We start from the raw sequence: 8,930 nt of genomic DNA on the forward strand, positions 1-8,930 counted from the left end.
CCACCCCCACCCCGCCGCCCGAGCCCTCCTGGCTCTCCCGGACTCCGGACGAATGAGTGGGAAGCCTTTTCGGGGCTCTCCAGGCTTTGGGCTCTCGTGGAGAGAGCGTCTTCAAGTCCAGGCAAATCCCAGCCAGAGCGGCCCGACCACTCCTCCTCCCCGCCCCCTGCGCAGTTTCCCTTCCTCTAGGCGGAGGCGGGCGAGCCCCGGACTCTTTCTAGGATCCGGCCCCGCTCTGGCCCCTCAGCGCCGGGCACGGGGCACCTGGGACTGGCCGGCGAAGGTCACCCCCCCTCCCGCCCTCTCCCGCACCCCTGTTTTGGAAGGGGGCGCGGGTGCTCTTGGGGTTTGGCTGGCCTCCTGGTACGCGGCAGTGGCAGCCAAAGCTGGGGGAGAGGGGGCAGCTCTGGCAGTGGCTCCTGAAGACTTTCTGATTAGGCTGTTCCTTCTTAAGTGGTCTAGGATCTTCAGAGTTTTTTCAGAGATCTTTAGACTTCCTCAGGGAGGACCTCCCCCTCCCTGCCCCCCACAGCCTTAAAGGGGCTTTGCTGGGAAGCAAGGAATAAGGACCTAATTCAACTCCTCTCCCGCCACCGCTATAACAGCAGTGGCAGTGAACATCTTATTTATTGAGCATCTGCTAGATGTCAGGCGCTGAGGTTTGTCTGGTCTCTGCGTCCTCTGGACTAAACCAGCAAATACAAGCTTATATATTGTATCCCCCTTCTACCGAATGAGAAAATTGAGGCTTAGGAGGAGCTGAGACAGAGCCTTCCTTCACTAATCCCATACCTCATTCTTTAGCCTGAGTGTCTCTAGGATTTTGGACAGTGCTTGGCACAAGAGGGACTTTTGCTTGTTTCTTTAGTTTCCTAGCCTGGAGTGTTGTGGAGGTGGGTGTGTTTCGAGGCTGAGTCAGTGGCGTGCTAGTGCTAGAGCTAGAGTGTGTGACCCAGGGAAAATCTCCGCTCTGCTTGAGCCGTTTCTGGGATTTTCTGTTAGATGCTTTTGGTGGTTGTTGTTTTTTAGTACTGGGAATTGAATCAAGTACCTCTTGCATGCTAGACAAGTGTTCTGCCACCGCACCACATCCCAAGCCTTCCTGTTAGTTCTTTACCATTTTCCACCATGCTTAGGAGCCCCAGTTGCAGGAATCCTCTCTCCTGCCTCTTCCCAGCTAAGTCACTTTAGTCTGTGTCTTTATGGAAAAAAAAACAAAAAAACAAAAAAAAAACAGAAATCGCGTTATTATTGAGATACCTGCTCTCACTACGGTAAGCAAATGCTGGGTTGGTTGGTGTCCCAGCCCTCCACTTACAGTGTCACCTCAGCCAAGTGATCACTCCTCTGATTGGAGTTTCTTCCCATGGGGATTCAAAGGTATCTTTATAGAGCTGTCGGGAGAATTAACTCAGAATACAAGCAAAGGCCAAAGCACAGTGTCTGGTGCCTAGTACTACATGCGACACGGTAACTGGAACCAAAATGCCAGCTACTGTCAGAACGTGGTCATCTCCCTTTCTAGGATTCCACCTTTCTGATGTGTGCCCTCCCCTTCTCTGGGACATGACCTGGAAAGTAGTCTAAGGAGAAGAGTGCCTTGGGTAGTGTGGTCAGGCTTCCAGGGACTTAGAGGAAGTCATTTTTCAGTGGAATGGTGGTTTGTCTGAGATATTTCTCTTAAGTTTTTCTGTAGCAAAGACCTTGGGAAGTGGAATTCTTGGAAGATAGCAGTGTGCCAATCTTACAGGGCCTGGTGCTCAAGGTCCAAGGGAGGACCTGCTGTGCAGTTTCCAAGACTCCCATCGTTGGTCACTATCTCCAGACAGTCCTGGGGCTGCCCTTTATCTAGTATTGCTCATATGTTTTCAAAGCTGCGTTGGGCTCTACAAGCTTCCCACGCACAGGATACGTTTCTTTGCACATCCTCTTCCAATGCCCTTCTCCATGGCGGGAGTTTTGGGCCCAACAATGTGAACCAGTTACTTGGTTCACATAAATTCGGTGTTGCTCCTCAGTCTCCCTTGCCACGCTGGACACATCCTGCAGGTCTCAGCCCCAGTACTGCCTTCTGCCTCTCGGCAGTGCACACAGTGATCTCTCCCTGGCTGGCTTAGCGGCTCCTTGTAAATTACTCTGGCTCTGAGGTCAGGTTGGAGTTGTGCCTGTCCATAAAGAAGGGATAAACGGGCTGGGGATAGAACTCAGCGGCACAGCGCCTGCCTGGCAAGTGCAAGGTCCTGAGTTTGATTCTCGGTACCAAAAAAAAAAAAAAAAAGAAGGGGATAAGCAATACCCATATCCCTTGGGATGATTATGAGGATTTGGTGAGATGACATCCAACGCTTGGTGGATATGATTGACTGCTCGTGCTATCTTTCTCACAGGTGCAAACACAGACAAATACCTGAGTTTGTTTGTTTATTTTGTGTTTTTGAAACAGGGTCTTGCTATGCAGTTCAGACTGACCTTGAGCTCACTTTGTAGCCCAGGCTGGTCTTGAACTCGCAGCAATCCTCCTGCCTCAGCCTCCCGAAGGCTGGGATTATAGGTGTGCACCACCACACCCGGCTAACTAACTACCTGAGTTTAGCTACTAGGAGTGGGGTGGAAATATGTGCCCCTTCTTGGTCAGCGTACTGATCGAACAAGGATCTATAGCTAAAACCCAGGGTTTGCAGGCCCAGATATCAAGAACAATGGTGGAGCTACTCCAAGAGGCCAACCAGATGGTGGACAGAAGCCTGGGAAGCCAAACTAAACTGGATTCAAATCTCCAGGCCTGCAGCCACTTCCTGGAACTCTTGTGGTGCAGTATAAAGGTGGCCCTGAGGGTACCAGGCATTCCTGGGTTTAAATTGCAGATTAGCCACTGGTGGGCTGGTAGCTCTTAGACCCTTAATCTTTCTTTGTTTGCAAATTAGTGTCTCCTTTGTCCCAAAACTGATGAAGATTAGGTGGAACCTTCATGCATGTACCAGAACTAATACAAAAGTTAACAGTCTTCTGGGGCCCTTGAATTGGGAGGCAGGCCCTCAGCTCGGAGGCAGTTACTCTCTTTTTACTGGTGGCCTAAAGACCTCCTGTTGAGTGACCTCCCAGAGAGCAGTCTGACTTCATTGTTTCTGCTGGCCTCTGTGACTGTCCCAGTTGGATTTAAAAAGAACAACCCTCATTGGATTTCCCTTTTTTCATCTGTAAAATCCAGGTAAAATTAGGAAGCACACCTTTAACAGATGTGCTGAACCTGGGCTCACTGGCATTTTAGATTTAGATAGCCTGACGTGTGGTTGTGTGGCGCGGCAACACAGCTACTCCCAGCAGGAGGTGGATGCTGAGGCAGGTGGATCACGAAGTCAAGGCCAGCCTGGGCCACATAGGGAGAGTCCAAGACTCTATCTCCAAAAAAATAAATTCAGATTACAGGAAAGTTTTGGTTTTTTCTTTCTGTTGTACTAGTCACATTTCAAATGCTCGGCCCCTGGGACTAGGTACCGCGGTATGTATTCGACCATGTGGATATAAAACCTTGCAGTATCACAGGAAGTTCTGTTGAATTTGGCTGTGCTGGATACTGGCATAACAGCGGAGAACTAGAGGCAGGGTCTGTCCTAGATGAAAGTAGTGACAGGGCTGGGGACTTAGCTCAGTGGCAAAGCGCCTGCCTTGCAAGCGCAAGGTCATGAGTTCGATTCCTGGTACTGGAAAAAAAAAACAAAAAAAAAGAAAGAAAGAAGTAGTGACAGGGGCCAGGGATATAGCTCAGTGGCAGAAGCACGTGCCTGGCAAGCGCAAGGTCTTGAGTTTGATTCCTGTACCGCCCCCAGAAAAAAGCAGCAGTGACAAATGCTGTAATTAAGGGCAGTGGACCCCTGGGCCTGTGAGTAGAGACAAGAAGCAGCTCACTCTTGGTGAACCCCAGGTGCAAAAGCCCACCAACTGTGGAGACCCTGAGAAGTTTGTAGAATGGGGAAATAGTTCCTGAACTTGGAGGGATCTGGTCCAACTCCTCCACTGCCTTCTTTCTGGCTGAGTGACCAGAAGTAAGCTAGCCTCGCTGAGTTTTATTCCTCGTCTGTAGGGAGGGTAGCAATAGTCTCTATTTTAAAGTCTAGGTGGTGCCTGTGAAGTCAGTGCTTAGCCAGTGGTAACCTTCCTTGCCTGGCCATTAATATTATTGTTGTTAGTGTTGTTACTGACTTGCGCTGCCCTCAGGGAATCCGGGAAGGGCTGGTCTGGGCAGTAGGATCCCTCTCTGCCTGCCTTCCCTGGACTCCCCCTGGTGTCAAGGCCAAGGAAGCATGCGGGGTATTGGAGCCATAGATTCTTAGCTCTTGGTTTTGCTTTCAGAGCTTTGCATTGTCTATTCCCTCTGGCTGGAGTGCTGGTCCCCTCAGTCTTCAAAGGTCACCTCCCCAGTGGCTTTTCCTGCCTCTTACACTAAATAGTGCACACTCTCCCACCCTACTGTCATTACAGTCATTGCTCTGTTCCATTCACTTTTTTATGAAATGAAATCCTAGTCATCCTTTGTCTTTCTCTATGAGTACAAAATTATATGAGGGCTGAGACTTGGTCTTCTCACTCTTGTGTCCTTGCTGCCTGCAGTAGAATCATCGAACTCTTCACCAAGTGAACAAATTCTGATTCCACCTGGAAAGCACTTAGCATGGTGCCTTACACTTGAAAGTGATCAATAAATAGTGCAAATAATGGTTCTCAGCTCTTGGCTGCTGCCTTTTACTGGGGCCCCACCCCAGACCAACTCAATTAGAATAGTTGGGGTCAGACATCTGTATTTAAAACCTTTCTAAAAGGGATTCTAATGTACCGCCTGGGCTGAGAAGCCCTTGTTTGAAATAACAATGAGGTTAATGCCAGCTGACTTTTATTAAGTGCTTTGGGTGATGGAGGTGCAGAGGTTAGCCTTGTAGCATTATCTCATTAAATCTTCAGGCAACCCCAGGGAAATTAGTTACTACTCCTGTTATTTGGTGAAGAAACTGAGATGCAGAGCTAACAGATAGGTAGTGGAGCTGTCATTTGAGCCTCAGCAGTTTGTGTCAAAAGCCTCTATCTTGCCGGGCCTAGTGGTGCACACCTGTGATCCTAGCATTCTTCGAGGCTGAGGCAGGAGGATCACCTCCAGCTCAAGGCCAGCTTGGGCTACATAATAAGTTTGAGGTCAGCCTGGACTGCATAGCAAGACCCTATCTCAAAAACAGAAAAACAAAGAGTGGCTGGGGATATAGCTCAGTGGCGTAAGCGCCTGCCTGGCAAGCGCGAGGTTGTGAGTTCAATCCCCGGTACCACAAAAAAAAAAAAAACCCAAAACAAAAACTACACTCTGCATTATTGGTGTTGCTGCTGTTGGAAGATGAGATGGACCCAAACCCAACATATATAGGCCTCAGGGTATCAGCTCCTGCTTTTGACAGCTCCTGGCTCAGAATTTGAAGTGAGGTGGTACCCAAGGCGGTTCCTGTTCCTCCTTGGCATCTCTGGTGAGCCCAGGACCCTTGTGGTCTCCTACCCCAATTCTGCCTGCCCTGGTACGGTTTTCTATCTGCCCTCAGATCCCCAAGGGGGAGGCAGTTTGTGGGATGAGCAGTTCTTATCTCCCGGACTGAGCTGTAGGGTTTGCTCTTGGGTAGGGAGGACGGCAGCTTTAAGGGAGTGTTCTGTGACGGCGTGGTTACTGTGCTGGCCTTGGACCAGCCTGGCCTGGTGGCTCCCAGTGTGGGCTGCAAGGGGCCTGAACAGTCAGCTCAGCCCACTTGGCGCAGGATTAAGGCCCAGCGTCTCGGGTACCTGCCCAGAGCCACGCAGCGAGTACACGGCAGTATTGGTTCACCCACCTCACAGACTTGCAGGTCTCATGGTTCTTTCCTTTGTGAATATTCAGACCCCCACAGATCTGCCTCTGGAGGCTTTTGGCCCCTTGAAAAAGAAGGCCCATTTATAATTTTTAGTGACTGGGGTACTAAGTCTGGATATTTTTGTTTGTTGAGACAGGGTCTCTGTATAGCCCAGGATATTGGTGATCTTAGGCTGGAATTACAGAAATGTGCCTTCATGCCTGGCTTAGGTCTGGATCTTAATGGAAAGGGAGAATTGGGAAACTGTGTCCCTTTCCAGTGAGGATGTGGCTCTGATTTGAGTAAGGTGGCTCCAAGGCCAGTATGGAAGAGCCCCTCTTTTAGTTTTTGTTTTGTTTTGTTTTTTGTTTTAGTGCTGGGAATTGGGCATGGTGTCTTTTTTGTGGGGGGGGGGTACTGGGAATCGAACTCATGACCTCAGGCTTGCCAGGCAGGCACTTATGCCACTGAGCTATATCCCCAGCCCCGTCCTCTTTCAAGTTAAGAGAAAAAGTATCCTTCCTGAACTCCATCTCTAGGATAAGCAGGTTTAGTGTTTTTTTGCTTGTTTGTTTTGAGACAGTCTCACTAGGTACTTCAGGCTGGCCTTGAACTCACTGTGTAGCCCATGCTGGCCTCAAACTCTCAATCCTTCTGCCTCAGCCTTCTGCATTCTGGAATTAAGGATGCATGCACCACCACACCCAGCTAAAACAGGTTTAGAGTGTACATGATTGTTAGGGCTTGTATCTAGATGTCCCCCCAGAGCCTCAGGTGGTCATAGATGGGACTTCTCAGAGGTTGCTGGATTTGGAGTATGTGACACTGGTATTGACTCATGGTGCAGTGCTAGGCTTCAAGGTGTGAGTGCTAGCCACCCTAAGGGCAGGTGGCCTGGATAAGATGTAATGGACAGAGAGAGGCTTGTGGCTTGCTTGCTGCTTTGGCTGTCTTCTGTCTGCCATGAACTGTTTCTCCTCTACAATGCCCCTCTGCTGTTTTTTCCTGCCTTGGCGTCAGCCGAATATGGACTGAAACTGCTACACACTGTGAGTCGAAATAAACCTTTCCTCTTTTAACTTTGGGTGTTGGGTATTTTGTTTCAATAATAAGAAAGATAGCTAAGACAAGAATTCTGGTAGCTTCTAAAGAAAGGCAACTGTGTTTATGTTGGAAGAGACTCCCATAGCCTTGGACCCCCTGCTTGGCTCGCTCTGTTTTCCTTCACAGGGCACAATGAATAATCTGGCCCTTCTCTCCAAAAGTGAGATCTGGGAGTAGAAAAGTTTCAGGTAGGGTTAGACGACATTGTTTTCAGAAGCAAAGTCATTGGTGTCTTAGTTATTTTTCTCATTGCTGAGACAAAAATACCTGATACCCACAAGTTAAAGGAGGAAAGATTTATTTCAGCTCAGTTTGTAGCGGTTTCAGTCCATAGTCGGCTGGCTTCAAGACAGGGTGCCACGGCAGAGGAGCATCGCCCAGGAGAAATAGTCCATGGCAAGCAGGCAAGAGACAGCACAGCAGCAAGCAGAAGGCAGCAAAGTAGCCAAGCAGTTTCTTTCTGTCCCTTTATATTCCATCCTGAACACCCACCTTTGGGGTGGTGTCACTGATACCCAGGGTGGGGCACCCTTAATCCCAGCATCACGCATGCTGACCCAGCCACCTTCAAAACTCCCCACCTATGACTGCATGAGGCTTTGGGGGCGTAGACACAGCCATAACAACTGAGAATTATGGGGTCACTGATGGACATCAGAAAAATGTTCCTAGGACTGTTCAGGGTTAGCTCTGCCAAAGAAACGGCCAGTGGGTGGGGGCGGGCTTGGACCACTCACTTTTTGGAAGCCCATGGGGGGGGGCTGTCAGTTTGAAGCCAGGTGACCACATTTAGACGTCAGAACATTAACCTGGCTGCTGTGAGGAAGGTGAAAGAGAGAAGAAGGCAGGACCAGGGAGGCAGGGAGACAACTAGGAGGCTGTGGACAGGGAAGGTCAGAGAAACTGGAAATGGGCTCCTTTGTGAGCTTCTAGTGTACTTGGTTCCTGGCTTTGGGGTACAGGCGGCAGTGGGTTCTGTGTCGGGTTTGTGGGGCTGCTAAGGCAGTGGCCTCTGGAGATGTGCAACGAGATGATGGCTATTTATTTCCTTTTTCTGGGTCTTTCCCGCCCAGAAATACTGGGGCTCCTGGGTTCCTGCCCAGTTCCTGAACAGTTCGGCCTGAGATTAGCTCTTACCTGTTCATCACCCACCAAAGGGGTAGAGATCTCCTGCCTGGCTCCTCCGCGCAGGGTGCGCCAATGGCTCCATCTGTCCATTTGCGTATGCGTTGGTGCTGAGGATTGAGCCCACCACCTTGGCCCTGAACTACATCTCTGCCCGTCCCGTCCCCAACTTTTTTTTTGAAACTGAGTCTTACTAAGTCTCTTATACTCCTGCCTCAGTCCCCCAGCATGCTGGAATTACAGGTGTGTACCGCCTCATTCAGCAAAAAATAAATTTAATGGTAAATATGTTTAAATTTATTTGATCTATTAATTTTTGGTTGGCAGTTGAGACACAGTCTCATTATGTAGTTCACGGTGCCCTTGGATTCACTGTGTGGCCTAAGCTAGTCTTGAACTCACAGCAATCCTCCTACCTCGGCGTTTGGCACACTGGGATGACAGGTGTTTGCCACCGTGCGGGGCACTATGTGATACTTAAGCTTGTATAATTTATTTTGCTTAACATCATGGTCTCAAGGTGGATCTGTTTTCCTACAAATGACTCAGATTTATTCTTTATGGCAGAATAGTATTCCATTAAGTATAAATGCTACATTTTCTTTATCCATTCACCTATTGCTTCCAATATTTAGCTATTATGAGCTGTGCTGTTACAAATACAGGTGTGCATGTATCACTGTGGTGTAATGCCTTTAATTCTTTTGGGAGGATATCTATCTGCAAGGGGAATAGCTGGATAGAGTGGAAGTTCTAGTTTTAGTTTTTTGAGGAGTCTCCATACTGATTTCTGTAGTAGTTGTACCACCTTACTACACCCACCAACCACCAACAGCATTTATT

The 8,930-nt window shown here is 49.0% G+C and overlaps 1 protein-coding gene across 1 annotated transcript in view; it reads left to right on the top strand.

The window, feature by feature from the left end:
- Sesn2 (sestrin 2) overlaps positions 1-8,930 on the top strand; it is a gene marked incomplete in the record, with an annotated part of 24,561 nt that overhangs the window by 725 nt on the left and 14,906 nt on the right.

The sequence above is a fragment of the Chinchilla lanigera genome, unplaced genomic scaffold, assembly GCF_000276665.1.
Source record: "Chinchilla lanigera isolate Chin_1 unplaced genomic scaffold, ChiLan1.0 scaffold00051, whole genome shotgun sequence".
NCBI lineage: Eukaryota > Metazoa > Chordata > Mammalia > Rodentia > Chinchillidae > Chinchilla > Chinchilla lanigera.